Genomic DNA, 15,240 nt, shown 5'->3' on the forward strand with positions numbered 1-15,240 from the left:
AAACCTGAGCCTGAATTTCAAACAGAAATGCTAAGGACCAAAATAGCCAAGACAAATGAAAAGAGCAGAGGGAGAGGACTTGACCTACCAGACTGCAAGACTTACATAAAAAACAAAACAAAACAAAAAAAAAACCCTTGCAATTAGGGTAATGTGATCTTTGTTCAGGACCAGACACACAGAGGTGCATAGAGCCTTTAACAGAATCTCAGATATATGACCAAGATGACATGACAGTGAGAACATAATGGGGCTAGACTGAAATGGTTCTGAGACAAAAGAAGAAAATATACAGAATTAGATCCCAATTTCACACAATACATAGAAAGAACACCGGATGGATTATACCCCTAAGTATGATTGGACTGGCCTAAGCAAATTCCAGTGTCATGCTGTTCCCTGTCAGTTTCATTTCTGAGCCTTTCCACTATCACTACACGTTAAGAATCCCATGTAGGAAGGGGCGCCTGGGTGGCTCAGTCAGTTGAGCATCTGACTTCCGCTCTGGTCATGATCTCACTGTTCGTGGGTTCAAGCTCCACATTGGGCTCTGTGCTGACAGCTCAGAGCTGTCAGCTTTGGACTGTGTCTCCCTCTCTCTTTCTGTCCCTCCCTCCCTCTGTCCCTGCTTTGGACTCTGTGTGTGTGTCTCTCTCTCTCTCTCTCTCTGTCCTTTCCCCACTCGTTGTCTCTGTCTCTCAAAAAAGTGAATAAATGTTAAAAATTTAAAAAAAAGAATCGTATGTAAGGAAAGCTGTATATATTTCCTGAAATGATACAGAAACAAGAAGGAAAAAGATAAGCTGATCATGCTTAAAGCTTTCCTTTATAACTGAAGCTAGCCACTGGTTTCCTTCCATTCTGAAGAGAGTTATTTAAAGTTACTGATTATCAGAAAAATAAAAAAACCACTTAGAGTTGTGTTTGAAAAACAAGATATGCTCAACGTCACTCCTCATCGGGGAAATACAAATCAAAACCACACTGAGATATCACCTCACGCCAGTCAGAGTGGCCAAAATGAACAAATCAGGAGACTATAGATGCTGGAGAGGATGTGGAGAAACGGGAACCCTCTCGCACTGTTGGTGGGAATGCAAACTGGTGCAGCCACTCTGGAAAACAGTGTGGAGGTTCCTCAAAAAATTAAAAATAGATCTACCTTATAACCCAGCAATAGCACTGCTAGGAATTTACCCAAGGGATACAGGAGTACTGATGCATAGGGGCACTTGTACCCCAATGTTTTTAGCAGCACTCTCAACAATAGCCAAATTATGGAAAAAGCCAAAATGTCCATCAACTGATGAATGGATAAAGAAATTGTGGTTTGTATACACAATGGAGTACTACGTGGCAATGAGAAAGAATGAAATATGGCCCTTTGTAGCAACGTGGATGGAACTGGAGAGTGTGATGCTAAGTGAAATAAGCCATACAGAGAAAGACAGATACCATATGTTTTCACTCTTATGTGGATCCTGAGAAACTTAACAGAAACCCATGGAGGAAGGGAAGGAAAAAAAAAAAAAAGAGGTTAGAGTGGAGAGAGCCAAAGCAAAAGAGACTCTTAAAAACTGAGAACAAACTGAGGGTTGATGGGGGGTGGGAGGGAGGGGAGGGTGGGTGATGGGTATTGAGGAGGGCACCTTTTGGGATGAGCACTGGGTGTTGTATGGAAACCAATTTGACAATAAATTTCATATATTGGAAAAAAAATTAAAAAATTTAAAAAAAAGAAAAATAAGATATACAGTTTCTCAAAGAACATATAAATGATGACTAATACATACCCTGGATAGAAATTTTCACATATGAACTCACACAGTTGTAGCCATTAAATTCAAAAGAAGATTTATCTTTTAATATACGCTAAACTTATTTAGAAAGTACACCTTTGATATGACAATAATAGTGTTTTTGAAAAGTTCTGCCTTGTGTACTTTCTTTCTTCCTCCTGGTTTATAGCTCTTTTTCCTTTTTTTCTTTCTTTTTTTTTAATGTTTACTGATTTATTTTGAGAGAGAGATAGAGAGGCAGAGAGAGAGGGAGAGAGAATCCCAAGCAGGCTCCGCAATGTTAGCACAGAGCCCAACACTGAACTCAGTCTCACAAACCGTGAGATCATGACCTGAACCAAAATGACGTGCCAGACACTTAACTGACTGAGCCACGCAGGTGCCCCTGTAGCTCTTTTTACTTTATGTAACACTGATACATTTCAGCTGATTAATAACCACAAGACACAGGCGCATTCAGTCCCAGAGGCAATTTTAATGCAGTCATTGATAAAATACAAACTGTAAAAAACCATTTCATTTTAACTAAGCTGATATCCTATTCTGTACATCGCTATAAGAGCCCAGTAAAACAGTATCAAAAATGCTAATGTCTGCGCCAGAAAGGAGATAACAATCCAAACTCAACTCTGGTAAAAGAGGCTAATATTCAATTACTAGGTTATGCACTTAAAAGATTTCAGCAGATAGTTGAAAAAAAGGAATTGAATTTTTGCAATAATTTCGATGGATAGAAAAACTTACAAATAGGGAATTAAGTATTAGCCATTTTACAATTCACTTCAAAACCTAAACACTATTTATTTTTATTTCACTCATAAAAGTGTTGGTCTACATGAGCTCTTACTCTTAAATAAAAGGAAAGTCAAGCATTCTTGAGAATAATGCAATAACCTACACATTTGAAGTATAAAAACACAAATTATTTGTGAATTTGCCAACAGTTCTTTGCTGTATCTCAACTTGACCAATGTTTAACCTGTACAAAATGTCCTGGCATAGAGTACATACAGTAACATTTGTACTCCCATTATATAGACTGCAGTGTTTTGAAATGGGAAAATTGGATTCAGAGAGCAATCACATGAGATGCTATTGTCTACATAAGAACTTCTTGCACATTATGACCTTAAATAACAGTACTGCATTACCTACTAACAGTTGGTGGTAGAGAATGTTGATTTCCTTCACTCACAGAGTCCCTGAGCATTTCTAGTTCAGTTCTGGAAAAGTTGTCAGGTTGGAGTTAAATTGTAGGACTACAGAGAAATATCAGCATTTTTGTTAACTGAGTATAATATTGATTTCAGTCAAACCCTGAATGTTTAATTTCACATTGGCAGGCCAGGATTTCTATTTTCCCATCAAAGACCAATGAAATATCATTTTAAATGGCTGCCTCACATTAAAGCCAAGGCAAGAGGAATAATTGAAATATCCTTTGGGAGCTGTGAGCCCAAATTCTTAGCCTGGAGTAAATGCCTTAAATTATTTTTGAAACCAAATGATGATAGAATGTAATTCTTGGCAAAATATGAAGACATTTCAACAAAATGAGCCTTAAAGTGACAGAAAATATTACAAAGAAAATCCAAGAGAAAGAAAGAAGAAAGAAAGAAAGAAAGAAAGAAAGAAAGAAAGAAGAAAGAAAGAAAGAAAGGGAGAAAGTAAGAGAGAGAAAGGGAAAAGAAAGAAAGAAAGAAAGAAGAAAGAGAAAAGAAAGAGAGAAAGGGAGAAAGAAAGAAAGAAAGAAAGAAAGAAAGAAAGAAAGAAAAAGGGAGAAAGAGAGAGAAAGGGAGAAGAAAGAAAGAAAGAAAGAGAGAAAGGGAGAAAGAAAGAACTTCCGCTTCATACATTAAAAAACATCACTTGTACTGACTGTATTTTGTATGTTAAAGTCTACTTAAAGGATCTTTTAAAATCTTTTAAAATCTTTAAAAATCTCCAGTACCTATATTTCTCTTAGAAATTACTGTTTGATTTCTATTTGGCCACTAACATAGGGAGGATCTGAATGAGACCAGATCAGAGGAAGTGGCACAGTGAAAAGAGGTCATCAGAAAGTTGCTCAGTCACACACAGAATACGACAGTAATAAAAATAAGCACTAAGATGAAGAGAGAACACTCTCATTTCATATCTTTATAGAGTTCAATCTTACCACTTACTTGTGCTATGTTTCCGTGGAGTCTCTAGTATCTTCTATGCCATCATAAGTGACTGCATCTTGGGTTTATATGATGAGTAAGTCACAGTCACAAGCCAATGAGAGTCAAGACGACTTACTTCCACCCAAGTGTCTTCCTTCATTTCTCAGATGAAATATGCTCACCAAACAGTCCCGCCTGCAAAGACTTCTGGTTATTCTTGGCATTTGAAAGGCTCTCTGTGTGTAAATAGTCTAATGTATTTGCATTCAATAGATAGAATCAAAGTTACAGGTGCTGACATGTGTCTATTGCTACATGCTTATTTATGTTTAAAGTTTTACACCGCAGGCTCCTGGAGAATGAGACAACTGGAATACAGGCAAGCCTTCTTTTCAGATACACAAGTGGCTTGCTTCCTCAATTCATTCGGTCTCCTTGGGGAGCCCTTGGCCGACCACATCCTCACCAGAACCCTCCTCCAACAGTCTTGTCCTTTACCTGCTGTGTGTTTCTTCATTACCATGTCTGACAATAGAGTGTATTTTCTTGGTTTGTTTTCACCCTCCTCCAGCAGAAGGTAAGCTCCATAAGAGCAGGTGCCTCGTTGTTCAGTTTACTGTTATGCCCTCATTGTGGAAAGAAATGCCAGGCACATCATAGGTACTAATATATCTTTGATGAGTGAATGATCCCAATTTATATTTCCCAACCATTCACATTTTTTACAGGGACTCTACATTTCTCATTACTGCGAGGATATTTCATTTACATTCCTTTTCTCAGAAGAGCCATAAAGCTGGAGTGGAAGATTCTAACACACCTTGTTGATAATCCTTATATAGATGAGTAACAAATGCCTAAATGTTCTAGAAATTTATTTTTTTTCCACTCCAATTCATTACAGCTATAATATTAGGACAGCTCAGTGAAAGGATCCAGTGAAATACCTGCCTGTGCATTATAGGGCCTGCAGATTGTCCATGAAACATATTAATGACAGGTTGGCTTGCAACTTCTAGAAAATAACACTGATAGGCAGCAATAGCAACCTGTCAAATATTTCCTATTTATTAGCACTTTAAACGTTGAATAATATGTTTACATCCATTTATTGTATACATTAGAAATGAAGAAAAATATAAATATTAAGTCTGCAGGAAGCTTAAGATACAAATCCAGCCCCTTATTCACCAAAGAGATCTATGTAAATCAAAATCAAGCGCAAAGGAAATAGGAGCTATACAAAATTAGCATATTGTATTTTTTATCTTTCACTGAGTTTTAACTTGCATTCAAAAAAACCTTTTTGTCCTCACCTCAATCACTTCTAATTCCCACTTTATAGGTGATGAAACACACATAGGGAAATTAGGTAAATTGTCTAGGAATTTCGGGTGGGACAAGCTAAGATCAAAGCTTACACCTTCTGATGACGCATTTAATATTTGCTTCCTACGTTATGGTTGGGTTTAAAAAAATCAAATATACAAGATATAGCACTTGCCTCATTTTCTATAACAATAGTCTGCTTTACAGCCCATTTTTCTTGGTTGTAGGAAAACAAAGCAACCAATCATCTCTCAGGGGAGGAGTGCCATTCAATTCTTGGTCATCCATCTACAGCAGCTGTCCTGGAGGCTGCCGCCATTCATGTGTGCATGGCCTTCCCACCAGCAGCTCTCTGCTGCTTCTGCAGTGTCCTCATTCTGCCACTCTCTTGCCCAAATGTGGCAGCCTGGCCACTTCGAATGCTTTCTCAAGTTCCAACTGTACATGCTCCAACACAGCCATTTCTTCAAAGTGGTCTTGCCACCTCCCTGGCAGCACAATATGGCCCCGGGGTCCCTCTGCTGTCTAGAACTACACATTTCCCCTCCTTTTGCTTCTCCCATCCCTGGCCCAGGTGGGTATTCTTTAAATCTTCTCATCCACGACCAGCCTTGGGATTTTGCACAGGTTATTAACCTCTCTGTGCTTCAGTTCCTCCATCTTTAGATGGGCATTTATTCTACAATAAATATTAGTGAGTACCTAATCTTTGCCAGGTACTATTCTGGATAGTAGAGGTTAAGCAGTAAATAAAAACAGAGAAAAATCCTTGCCCTCATGGAGCATTCTTAACAATATTAGTAACAACAACCTTATAAGGTTCTGAGAGCATTCAATGAGTGCATCCAGTGAATGCATGGAGGTCCATGAGTATTAGTGATGGTTAATGCAGTCAGCAATCCATCCAAAGGGGATCCATCCATCGTGTCCCTTCACTAGTCCATGCTGAAACATCCTTGCCCTTTGTAGTTAGACCTTGGAGCTAAAAGCCAGAAAGAGGAGCAGTTGCCAACTTTTACTTTTTACCCTGCTTCATCCTCTCTTGAGGAGATGAACTCAGAGTCAGCTATCTGCTTGAGTGTGGGGAAGGTAAAGGAGGAAATGCAGGGTGAATACCCTTCATAGATTACCTCAATTCTCTCCTAGCTAGTGCCATTTTCTACATGCTCCGTGCCCCTCATGAACACCCTGTGCATCGGATTGGACCAAGTGAGAAATAAGTATAAATAAACGTGACCATCTGTATGATAATGTCTCCATAAGCATTTGAAGGACTATTATAACTTAATTGAATATACTTTCATTTTCTCTGGCAGCTCCAGAATCGGAGCACGCTTACTTCTTAGCAAGTTCCTAACTGCTATTGACTCAGAGTCCAAATTTGTTCTTGTTTTTCTTATTTTCCAACCTATGTAGTAATGCAATCATACAAGGTGCTGATGAAGACTTCCAGCTTGGAGTCCTGACTGCTTACCTAAAATTGGAACCTCAACCCTACCACTTTGAGCTCTGGAAATTCAGGCAGAACTCTACCCTCCATTGGCATCAGTTTCCTCATCTGTAAAATGGTAAAATAATGGAAAAATAAATATAAAATAAATATGACATATAACATAAAAGTAGCCCACATATTAGTTCCTCTTCATTTATTTATTTTTTTTATTTCGGTAAAGGGGAAGTGTTCAAACAAACCCATTTCTACTTTTCCAGCTTCTCTGTTGATGGAGAAAGAAGGAAGTCTCTAGGAGAAGCCCACAGAGCTTCCTTTACCCATCTTCCAGATTTCCTCTTCACAGTCAGTTATTTAAGCAACTAAAAACATCAGAAACTAAAACATTTAAACCTGGGATGGAGAAATAGGGAAATGAAGAATGTGTTTCTCTTTCTGCTTCTAACCTTTTGGGTAATTGAAATGTGCTTGTAAATCTTTAGTGTCTATGTTTTCCCAGAATTCAACAGGGATAACACTATGCTTCTTGCCTGACTTTTCAGATACTGTGAAGAATAATACAATAATTGTCTCCAAGATGGTGAGTAAATATTTTTCTGCCCAGCCTTTGGCTGAAAGAGGATTCCCAGAGGTAAGCAAATAATAGTCATACAATAGCTAATGTTTGTTAATTCCTTCCTGTGAGCAAGACTTTAAACAAAGTGCTTTAACATGTATTACGTCATTTAATGCCCCTAAAATAACATCACAAATGTCATGCTTATCCTTGAGTATGGTTATAACTGCTTGGGGCATGTCACGAAAGCATTTCTAGATATAAAATTCCTCAAATATTTTATTTTATTTTTTTTAATGTTTATTTATTTTTGAGACAGAGAGAGACAGAGCATGAACGGGGGAGGGTCAGAGAGAGGGAGACACAGAATCCGAAACAGGCTCCAGGCTCCGAGCTGTCAGCACAGAGCCCGACGCGGGGCTTGAACTCACGGACCGTGAGGTCATGACCTGAGCCGAAGTCGGCCGCTCAACCGACTGAGCCACCCAGGTGCCCCCCTCCTCAAATATTTTAATCTTATTCTTGAGTTTTCATGTTTAGTCTTCTGCCAGGAATGGTGAAAATAAGCATTACAATAGAGGAAGCTACCTTCAAGATTTTTCCAGAATGAATTACTGTCCCTATGTATCATTACAACATACCCTGTAAGGGAAAGGCATTCATTAAATCCACCTCTGCCTTGACCTTGTCCTGGTCCCCAAAAGCATCTTGTCTCGTCTTAGAATTCCTGTTCTCAGAAGATAAAAGAATTAGGGGCACCTGGGTGGCTCAGCTGGTTTAGTGTCCGACTTAATTTGGGCTCAGGTCATGATCTCATGATTCACAAAATCGAGACTTGCATCGGGCTCTGCTCTGACAGTACGGAGCCTGCTTGTGATTCTCTCTCTCTCTCTCTCTCTCTCTCTCTCTCTCTCTCTCAGAATAAATAAATAAATTTTTTAAAAAAGAAAAACAAAGAATTGGTCTGGTGACTTCTGAAATCATTTCTGCTCTATTATTCAATAACATAATTTACCTCCTAAACACTTTTTTTTTTCTTACATGAAACCTAAGTCCAAAGGGACACAGAGTTCATGGACTGAAAGTTACAGGGGCACAAACCATCTTTGTTCCCAAAATCAGCAACAAAAAAGGTACTAAGATCAGAAGAAGGTCACCTTCTCTGATAATCCCAGGTCACAGGATGGATTTACTATTTACAGGTACTAAAGTAATGCAGAGAGTAATTTAGAGAGAATTTCTTGGTAAGATTAAAACACTTTCCTCTTTCCAAGAGGCAGGCAAGCAAAATGTATTTATTAGAATAATTTGTATATTTGGATTTTTTACATATTTTGAAAAATATATTAATCTAGAGAGGTGTGTTTTCCTCATGAAATCTAGAAAAAGGAGATTGCAGTTTTTTTTAAGTTTCAATTTAAATTCCAGTTAACATACAGTGTAATTTTTTAAATTTAATTTAATTTTTTTTTAAATTTATACCCAATTTAGTTAGTATATAGTGCAACAATGATTTCAGGGGTAGATTCCTTAATGCCCCTTATCCATTTAGCCTAACCCTCCTCCCACAACCCCTCCAGTAACCCTCTGTTTGTTCTCCATATTTAAGAGTCTCTTATGTTTTGTCCCCCTCCCTGTTTTTATATTATTTTTGCTTCCCTTACCTTGTGTTTGTCTGTTCTGTGTTTTAAAGTCCTCATATGAGTGAAGTTATATGATATTTTTATTTCTCTGACTAATTTTGCTTAACATAACACCCTCTAATTCCATCCACGTAGTTGCAAATGGCAAGATTTCATTCTGTTTGATCGCCGAGTAATACTCCATTTTATATATATATACCACATCTTCTTTATCCATCCATCCATCAATGGACATTTGGGCTCTTTCCATACTTTGGCTATTGTTGATAGTGTTGCTATAAACATTGGGGTGTGTGTGCTCCTTTGAAACAGTATACCTGTATCCCTTGGATAAATACCTAGTAGTGCAATTGCTGGGTCATAGGGTAGTTCTATTTTTAATTTTTTTGAGGAACCTCGATACTGTTTTCCAGAGTGGTTCTACCAGTTTGCATTCCCACAGGCAATGCAAAAGAGATCCTCTCTCTCTGCATCCTCGCCAACATCTGTTGTTGCCTGAGTTGTTAATGTGAGCCATTCTGATAGGTATGAGGTGGTATCTCATTGTGGTTTTGATTCGTATTTCCCTGATGATGAGCAATGTTGAGCATTTTTTCATGGGTCGGTTGGCCATCTGGATATCTTCCTTGGAGAAGTGTCTATTCATGTCTTTTGCCCATTTTTTCACTGTGTTATTTGTTTTTTGGATGTTGAGTTTGGTAAGTTCTTTATAGATTTTGGATACTAACCCTTTGTCTGATATGTCATTTGCAAATATCTTCTCTCATTCCGTTGGTTGCCTTTTAGTTTTGCTGATTGTTTCCTTTGCTGTGCAGAAGTTTTTATCTTGATGAGGTCCCAGTAGTTCATTTTTGCTTTTGTTTCCCTTGCCTCTGGAAACGTGTTGAGTAAGAAGTTGCTGCAGCCAAGATCAAAGAGGTTTTTGCCTGCTTTCTCCTTGAGGATTTTGATGGCTTCCTGTCTTAAATTTAGGTCTTTCATCCATTTTGAATTTATTTTTGTGTTGGGGTAAGAAAGTGGTCCAGGTTCATTCTTCTGCATGTCACTGTCCAGTTTTCCCAACACCATTTGCTGAAGAGACTGTCTTTATTACACTGGGTATTCTTTCCTGCATTGTCAAAGATTAGTTGGCCATGCGTTTGTGGGTCCATTTGTGGGTTCTCTATTCTGTTCCATTGATCTGAGTGTCTGTTCTTGTGCCAGTACCATACTGTCCTGATGATTACAGCTTTGTAATATGTCTTGAAGTCTGGGATTGTGATGCCTCCCACTTTGGTTTTCTTTTTCAAGATTGCTTTGGCTATTTGGGATCTTTTCTGGTTCCATACAAATTTTGGGATTGTTTGTTCTGGTGAAGAATGTTGGTGTTATTTTGATAGGGATTGCATTGAATATGTAGATTGCTTTGGATAATATTGACATTTTAACAATATTTGTTCTTCTGATCCAGAAGCATGGAATATTTTTCCATTTTTTTGTGTCTTCTTCAATTTTTTTCATAAGCTTTCTATAGTTTTCAACATATAGTGTAATATTAGTTTCAGGTGTACATATTAGAATAGTAGAATATTAGAATCAGGTGTAATATAATGATTCAACACTTCCATACAACACCCAATGTTCATCACAAGTGCACTCCTAGTAAAAGGAGATTTTGGAGAATAAGAATGTGTCAGAAAACTTCCCAGACTATACAAAGGACCAATAATAGCAAACACTGATACCTATGCCTACCATGTACCTGGTACTCAGTGTTTTAATTTGCCAAGGTCTTGAAGTCAACAAACAGAAATCCAGTATTTGAGTCAGCCTGTGTACCTTCAGAGTTTTTGCTATTAATCACTGCATTCAATTGTCTCATAAATATATCACTAAAGTGATACATATTTACATACATATGTTTCTCAGTCTATCAGGCTTCTATCATTTGTTGACACCATTTCTTAGGATTCTTCAACTTCCTTTAGCCTGACTATACACATCAAGTAAATTTTTGATCTAAATTCTTTCTCCCAAGCAGGTTTTTTCATCATTTCATTCTAAAAGTTGATTTTGCATGCCTTTATATAAAACATTGAAGATTTATGGCAGAATTCTTTCAGACTAGGCTGTAATGCAGAGAGGAAATTGCTTAGAAGAAAGGAAATCAGGAAATCTTGGTTCTGCTGATACCACTAACATCTGCTGCCTTGTGTCTATAAGGGAAAAAGTGCTCTAATGGAAGGAAAATTCTAAGTGATGACCACAGAAATTAGATGAAGTTTCAAATCTTAAAGCACACTCTTATACAAGAATATTTTTTAAAGTTTTTATAAGCAAAGGAAAAGCAATTTTCATCTATTGCAAAGTAACAAGAAGGTCCAGAAAACAATAAGCAAAGTGATGCTAGAAAAACTTTTTTGGCCTCCAATATGCAGTTTTGCTATATAAGTACTTTGGTTCTTCATGAGCCTTAGCCATATGGAGAGAAAAGATCAGCTGTTTCCAAAATTCTGGGACCTAATCCATGAAGGGTGGAAATGGTATGTTTTCTAGTACATACATTTGTTTTTAGCATGTACATTTTTTTTTTATTTTTTTTTAATGTTTTTTATTTATTTTTGAGACAGAGAGAGACAGAGCATGAACGGGGGAGGGGCAGAGAGAGAGGGAGACACAGAATCGGAAGCAGGCTCCAGGCTCTGAGCCATCAGCCCAGAGCCCGACGCGGGGCTCGAACTCACGGACCGCGAGATCGTGACCTGAACCGAAGTTGGACGCTCAACCGACTGAGCCACCCAGGCGCCCCAGCATGTACATTTTTTGATATAGCGGCTTTAATAGCTCATGGGAAGCTATGGGCCTCAATTAGGATGAACCACCATAGTCTGGGGAAAAGGTCCAGAATTATCAGCATCAGTCTGGGTTTTGGAGCCATTTATAGAAATGGTTAACTTGTCATCTATGGGCACCAACTGAAAGAAGATGTGTAAATGTAATTCTGCAAAGAATTGCTTTCTAAATATTAACACAGTCCCTGTGGCTTATGTAACAAATATTAGACACAACAGTGCTGTGATCACAGGATCTTTGTACAATTGCTTGCTAGGCATTTTGCCCATTTGGCTATTCCTTTTCTTCCTCAAAATCCATTTGGTTTCCTCTCAAAGTGCTTTGTTCTTTCAAAGAGAGCAACCTGCCACAATTAAATACTTCAATTAAATTAAGAAATTAAAAATATACACATAAATGAGTAATTACCATGAGAATAGCACTCAATTAAGATTCATGCAACCAACATGTAATGCACACTGGTCACCAGCACTGTAAGATGTCTCCTATGAAGATTTGTTCTTATGATGTGTGCTTTTTGGTATCTAGTAAGAATACTTGCAAAGAAAAAAACCAAATGAGACAATTTTCAGGTTTCCATCACCATCTACGTTAAAAGATTCTTTGATAGGCAGATGCAAGTATTCCCTTTTCTATGCAGATCTATCCCTTTATTTATTAGGTTTTTTTGTTAAAATGTTCTCTAAATTTGATGCAACACTTGAAAGCATATTCACTAATGTTTGGCAGATGTATTCTTGTATTTCTTGTTTGGCAAAATGTATATTCTAATGAATTTATATTTTGGGGGTTTTAGTGATTCATGAAATATTGAGCGACCTAATTAACTTTCTGAAATAAACCGGACTGAGGAGCAGATCTTAGCTTCACGGAGGCTTGCTTACTCATTGCAGACATTTTGTAAGATCTAATTTGGAAAGACAGGCTTTCTTTTCTGCAAATAAATAGAAATGCATATGAAACCTTATGTTATATTGACTTAAACTTCATGTTAAAATGTTACTATGTTTTTGTAAATGTTCCAAATCAAATCTTTGTTTTTCATTCTATTTCTTTGGATGTGGTGGTAGTCCTACAACAACTTCAAATCTCTACTTTTTTCCTGTTTGAAAACAGCTGATGAGAGAGAAACACGCTCTGGACTTCAGCAAAGCCTCTTCAGTTACACAGCTTGAGTCAAGCAGTCTTCTGACACATGTCAACCGCCCAGATGAAGTCACTGTTCGTGGTTCATTTTTTCCGTTTTAGCAAATGCAAAGCATTACATTCTTTTCGGAAAATCAAAGGCATCTTTTATCAAAGTCAAACACCTCTTCTAACAGCCTTTGAATTCCAAAAAGTGAAGTTTGAACTTGAAGCCAGTGTTTAGTTTTTAGTTCTTATTCTCTGGATTCTGTTTATTAAGCCCTGTTTACAAATTCCAAGAGTAAGGATAGCAAAATTCCTGAAAAATGTGCTTTAAAAAATACATGTTCAAGCTCCTTCCTGCCTTCTCTTAGGAGTTATATGATGAAAATGCTCAAGTTAAATATGTGGATATTTCTCCAGAAAAATTGCAATTCTTATATGTCCTTTACTTCAAGTTTTAAAAATTGCTTTCTGTTTGTTTATTATTCATATCTAGTTTAAATCCTATAGTTAACATTTCCCAACTTGTTCTTTCCACTTGCGTGTCATCCTTGCACCGGGGCCATGCTAATCTTCTCTGTATCGTTCCAATTTTACTATATGTGCTGCCGAAGGGAGCACCCAACTTGTTCTTTCCAAACAGCTGGGTAAGCATGACATATTCACAGCACATGTTAGTAGCCCAAGCCCCACTGAAGGGACAGTAGAAGTATGTAAAAGGTATAGTCAGCAAGGACAAAGAGAAAGGGGAGAAGCAGAGTCTAGGAAACATTTCAAAAAACGTTTTGGCAGACAGTGAGCAAATGGAGGAGTGACACCTCATCAAACCCATGGAACCAGTTATGACCCAAGTTTCCCTAAAAGTGCGGAGGAGGGCGTATACTAAGGAGACGCCATCTCAGTAACTGTGAGGAACCCAGGAGACACCAGGACTCTAAGACCCATAGAAGTGGACTTGTGATTCAGGACTGAAAACAAGGGGATTGGTTAAAAGTCAGTAGAGACCTGGTGGTCCTACCCTTTCTCAACACCCAGACTTCTGCCCACCTACCACCCCTCAGTCTTAAAAAGAAAAGAAGTGGGGAGAATCTTGGGAAAACAGAGACCATGTAGGATATGGGAAATGAAATTGAGTATTCTGTTCGCTGAATAATTTTCTTACAGATATGTAGTTTTGGAAAACAATTTTAATTGAAATTTAAATAAAGTGAGAAAATTGTAGTCAGTTCAAATATTTAGTGTGCTTATTTCATAATAATGATAGTTGTGGAGCTGTTTAATGCACATGGCAAATTTGTAATGCAGATATAATTTAGACCCATTGTACAAATCAGAAAATTATGGCTTGTAGTGTAAGTTTGCCCAAGGTCATACAGCTATTAGGACGTAGCTAGCACTCAAACTCAGCTCTGTTGATTAAAAGCCTATACTTTTACAATGCCACCAAAATGCTTCACAGAGTTTTGGTTTATAACCACTGGGTGCAGAGAGAAGATTCTTCAGGATAAGGAAAAAAGTGTTGTGGAACATTCCCTACAAGCTTAGAACTTCCCATTACTTCATTATTTAACTAAGTTAATCAACTTGAATGTTTACTTATTTATTTTGAAAGAGCGAGAGAGAGAGAGGGAGAGAGAGTGAACATACATGCCTGAGGTGGGTGAGGGGCAGAGAGAGAAGGAAAGAGAGAATCCCAAGCAGGCTCTGAGGTGTCAACTCTAAGCCTGACATGGGGCTCAATCTCACAAACTGTGAGATCATGACCTGAGCCAAAATCAAGAGTCAGACCCTTAACATACTGAGCCACCCAGGCACCCCAAGGCACCTCAAGGATCAACTTGAAATCTAAAGGTTTAGTATAAATACTTTCAAATATTATTTTTTCCTAAAGCTGAAAATACACGAAATTAAATTTAGAAATACAAATCAAACTGAACTATGTAAGTCAATCTTATCAAGTGCTTCTTTTTTCTGTCATTTCCTCTGAGACTATTTGTCTCTGTGCCTAAAGTGTTCTGGACTTACTGTCCCCTGATCAAAGTTGTGCTCTGGCTAATAGTTGGGACCAAAGTATTTAATGTGATGTCTACCCATTTACATATTATCTTAAGATATTTTAAAAATCTTTCACCAACTTGTATTATTCTTCGTCAGGTAGTCCAAATAGCAATTTGTATGTTCACCTATTGATTTGAGAGGTTCCTGTTTTCTCTATATGAACAGTTGGGCAGAGCCATCCCTCAGGAAAGTTGAGCTGAGGTGAGGAGTAGAGAATTGGGTAAGAAAGGTGAGAACGTGGATGGATTTGTGGAAAGATCTAGAAGGGAAAGATCTTACATTTTGCTTTTGTCCA

General features: G+C 37.8%; 1 protein-coding gene and 1 non-coding gene across 2 annotated transcripts in view; both read right to left on the reverse strand.

Annotated features, from left to right (window-relative positions):
• Positions 1–4,100, reverse strand: part of HPGDS (hematopoietic prostaglandin D synthase) — a 31,397-nt gene extending 27,297 nt beyond the window's left edge. The window contains exon 1 of the mRNA XM_060654636.2: positions 3,968–4,100. The gene's annotated coding sequence lies outside the window, so the exon portion shown is untranslated. The remainder of the gene's footprint in view (positions 1–3,967) is intronic.
• A 9,300-nt stretch (positions 4,101–13,400) lies between these two features.
• Positions 13,401–13,508, reverse strand: LOC132693409 (U6 spliceosomal RNA). Its single transcript, XR_009616795.1, has one exon. It is a non-coding gene; the product is annotated as a U6 spliceosomal RNA (small nuclear RNA).
• Between the last annotated feature and the right edge of the window lie 1,732 nt (positions 13,509–15,240).

The sequence above is a fragment of the Panthera onca genome, chromosome B1, assembly GCF_046562875.1.
Source record: "Panthera onca isolate mPanOnc1 chromosome B1, mPanOnc1 haplotype 2, whole genome shotgun sequence".
Lineage (NCBI taxonomy): Eukaryota > Metazoa > Chordata > Mammalia > Carnivora > Felidae > Panthera > Panthera onca.